At 35.0% G+C, this 4,042-nt stretch overlaps 1 pseudogene; it reads left to right on the forward strand.

Moving 5' to 3' along the window:
• The first annotated feature begins 224 nt into the window (after positions 1–224).
• LOC149537090 (uncharacterized) lies at positions 225–1,746 on the forward strand (annotated as a pseudogene).
• Positions 1,747–4,042: the final 2,296 nt, after the last annotated feature.

The following is a 4,042-nucleotide window of genomic DNA, read 5'->3' on the forward strand; positions in this document are numbered from 1 at the left end:
ACTTTGGCATCTTCTGAAACAGAGCAAAGATTTCATGACTCCTTACCAAGAGTATGCAGCATGGAAGCATAGACCAGACATGCAATCTATTTGACGGTATGCCTCCAACATGTCACTTAGCACAAACATTATAATGAAATTTGTATTCCATAAAGATGGTGATAGCACTAGATATGAGGCTGTTATCCTTGATGTGGTATGCTTAATTTCGAGGGAATACGAGGATGATGGAGAATGCATATCATATGGTAATCATAGCATACTATGCCCACTCCCAAGATCATCAATCCGATTGTGTCAAAGGTATCGCTGGCTTAAAGTACTATGAGAAAGGAGGTAGCTTTCCCAAGCATCAAGTGAAGAGTTCTGGATTGAGTAATACAAGCCGACATAATCACACACACCATATCGGAGCAAAGAGAAGGTATCTTTTGAGGAACAACTCCACTAAGATTTTCCATATGCATGCTAAATTGGCATGGAACGGAGAAATGATATATTTGTCTAAATGCCTCGAAAGGAGATCACATCTCATGGAAACATAACCAAGGCACGTGAACTGAACCAAAGCACATGAATGGTTAAAAGAACGAACCAAGGCATATGCAATTATTTGATATAACACTCCAGATCTTCAGCTGGTGCAGATATCAATCAGAAACTATTCAGAGGTTATGCAACAACAATAGCTGCTCGAGAATGCCATAATCAAATCTTGGGTATGCTATTGAAGGCAGGAGCTTCCTAGCCAGCTTGTGAGGATGCCTTGTTGGAAGCATGCTGTTACGGTCAAACTAAATCTGCTGAGCTATTGATCACTTCAGAAATGATTAGGCCATGTGTCTTTGTACATGCTTTAGTGTATGCTATCTGTCGAGGATTTGTTGACATTGTTACCACATTAATCAAGAGTGGAGTGGATGCAAATTCATGGGATAGGACATTGTTGTGTTCTATCAAGCCCGCTTTATATTTGAATGTTAACTACACACCACTGTTTGCTGCTATTATTAGCCAACAAGTTGCTGTGGTAAGGCATCTGTTGAAGGTGGGCGTAGATACAGACTGTAAAGTGAGCATTGGAGCATGGTCCCGGGATACAAATTCAAGTGAAGAGTTGCATGTTGGGGCAGGTCTAGTAGAACCATATAATGAAGCATGGTGTGCTGTTGAATATTATGAAGCAAGTGGCACTATTCTTAGATTGTTACTACAACACTTAAGCCCTAATAGTGAGCATAGAGGAAGAACATTAATTTGTCATGCAATCTTTTTCTGTAATTCAAAGGCTATTCAGGTGCTTTTAGATGCTGGAGTAATGATGACTTTTATGTAAGATTGACAAATGGACATGAATTCCAACCTATTCACATGGCATCAAGAATGGGTTATCAAAGTATTTTAAAGCAGTTGATAGAACATGGATGTGATTTGAATGCAAGGACAAAAAGTGGTGAAATTGCACCTATGTTGGGCATAAAATCTAACCATCTAGAATGCTTCAAAGAGTTGTTATTTTCAAGAACTAATTTGGGACTTAAGAATAAGAAGGGGGAGACAACTATTAGCTTATATCTTACCTTTGGGAAAAGAGACCATTTTGAGAAGGTCATGTTGGATGCTACCGTAGCAAATTGCTTAAAAGGAGAACAGTTTAAAGCTCTTCATTATGCTTCATGGAGAGGGAATATAGAAGCAATAGAGCAATTTCATGAAGAGAGGGACATATGCTCATTAATAAAATGATGTAACTTGAATAAATCATTCAAATATCAAAAGGAGATCAACAATGATTGATTATTTAATCTTCCTCTCGAAAGGTTTAAGAACCAAATTTTAGGTCATAATGGGTTTATTTTGTAGAGGTTAATTAACCTCACTCAAATCATGTATTTGGGAAGTAGTTATCAACCACAAAGGGGTAGTTGTTAACCTCAGTATCTATATAAGGAGTCATTTTTGGCTTCGTAAAAGGACTTTTTGGACTTTAGAAAAAGGGAGCACTATGCTAAAATTTTGATTAGAAGATGATATTTGGAAAGTGTGCACAAATTTTGTCTTTGTAATCAGAAATTCCTCTTAGGTTCTTGGTGCAAGAAAATAAAGGAACGTGTAATTTGAATTCTTTGCTTCCAAATCTAAATTGTTAGAAATGTTGATTCTCTTTGCACTGAGCATTCTCACGGTATTGTGCAGATGTTTATGAATCTTTGGATCATGTTAGTAATAGTCCTCAAGCGTAGATCTTGATTGCTATTATTAGCAGTTTTAAGTTAGTCCAGGAAAGCTTTGAAGTCAAGTGGTGCATTCGTCGTTGATGGTTTTCTATTTATCTTTTAAAGTTTAATTTCACTTTTATTTGAAAAACTTCAAAATTTATATCATACAAGGGAGTTGCCCCTCTAAACGCAAAGGAAGGCTGCATATCAAGGGCCTATCCAACTGTTGTGAATATTTTGCAACATACACTCTGTTGGGCCATTTTCAAGTGACAAATCGGTTTACCAACAATGTTTAAGCAATAGGGTCTTCAATTCTTATGGTGAAAGGAAGGAAGATTATTATAAGTTCCAAAAAAATCCATTGGGACATTATCATCAGGAGAAATATCCATTTCAGTTATCTTGTCAAAATCCAAAAGATCTAGGTTAGTCAACTTAAGGGGTCCACTTAAAATGTGATTAATATTCAAAGGAAGTAATGCAGGTTTCTTGTAAGGGTAAAATCCTAATCCAAATATTTGTTCAGGAAATCTACTATCTAAAGTAACTTTTATTCCTTGCTCAATTTTTCCACAACCTTTACCATTAACTCCATATTTCTATTAGCTGACTATATCAAGGGCCATAACAATTAACCATGTTCATTGGAGTCAAAGGAGATTCAAAATTTTGTATGTTATCACAATCGTGATTAATAGTTTCCATAGTTTCCTTAGTAGAATCATGCACAAACATCTTTCTCAACTCATTGGAAAGTGGACTAGCTATCTTATTTTCAAGTTTATTTTGTTTCATAAAGGATAAATATGATACTTTATATTCCCCAATAAATGTAGGATTAAAATAAAAAGTACCCCAATCATCCCTAAGAAGAGAAGAAGGGTTTTAATTCTTTTTTGATTCTTCCTTAGTTTCAAGCTTTGTAGGCTCTTGCAAAGAACAAGTTTGATTATATTTGATATTTAAACAAGGATTATGTGCATCATCCACATGAAAGGTATACATGAATTTTTTGTGAACAAAACAAACCTTCTTATGAAGTGTAGAAGGAACAAAATTCATAGCACGCAACCAAAGTCTTCCTAAGAGCATGTTATAATTCAATGAGCCTAAAATTCCATACATAGAGGTCTCTAAGATGACATGTCCAATCTTAATAAGTAATGTTATAATCCCCATATTAGATTTAGAAATATTTTCAAATCCATGAAAAGGTACACTGTTAGGTTGAATAGTTGAAATATTGGCTTGTATGCCTTTTAACATATTGATGATACAAACATTTAAGCCTAAACCATTATCAATTAAAGTACAATGCATGGTGTTTCTATTAATAGACACAACAACCATAACAACATTATACCTATTATGAATCTCATTTTTTAGAGAAAATAATAGGAGGGAAGGATAGTATAGTATATATACAATCCAAAAAGGAACGAATAGTATCTGCATTAGGTGAAGGAACTAGAAGAGTAGATAAAGATTGAGCTACAAAGCTTCATGATAGGTAGGTGAAGTTTGAAGCAATTCAAAAGGAATTATCTTAGTGAGGGTAGCTTTCAATTTATCCAAAAAATCATACTCTTTGAAAGAGGTAGTTGGCAACTGAAGTTCTTGAGGAAGCACAGGTTGACAAGGTCGCAAAGAACATAAACAGTAGTTTGGGGATTATTTTGAGTGAGATAAGTATGAGCAATTGAATTTGGATCAATGAAATAGTTCAAATGATTCATAGGTTTACCCTTAAAAATAAGCTTAGGACAACCCTTAACATTAATCAAAGGTTTACCATAATAGATTGGAGGTGCATAAAGAGA

Source organism: Cupressus sempervirens, chromosome 10 (genome assembly GCF_028749045.1).
Source record: "Cupressus sempervirens isolate cs-2001-9-10 chromosome 10, ASM2874904v1, whole genome shotgun sequence".
Taxonomy (NCBI): domain Eukaryota; kingdom Viridiplantae; phylum Streptophyta; class Pinopsida; order Cupressales; family Cupressaceae; genus Cupressus; species Cupressus sempervirens.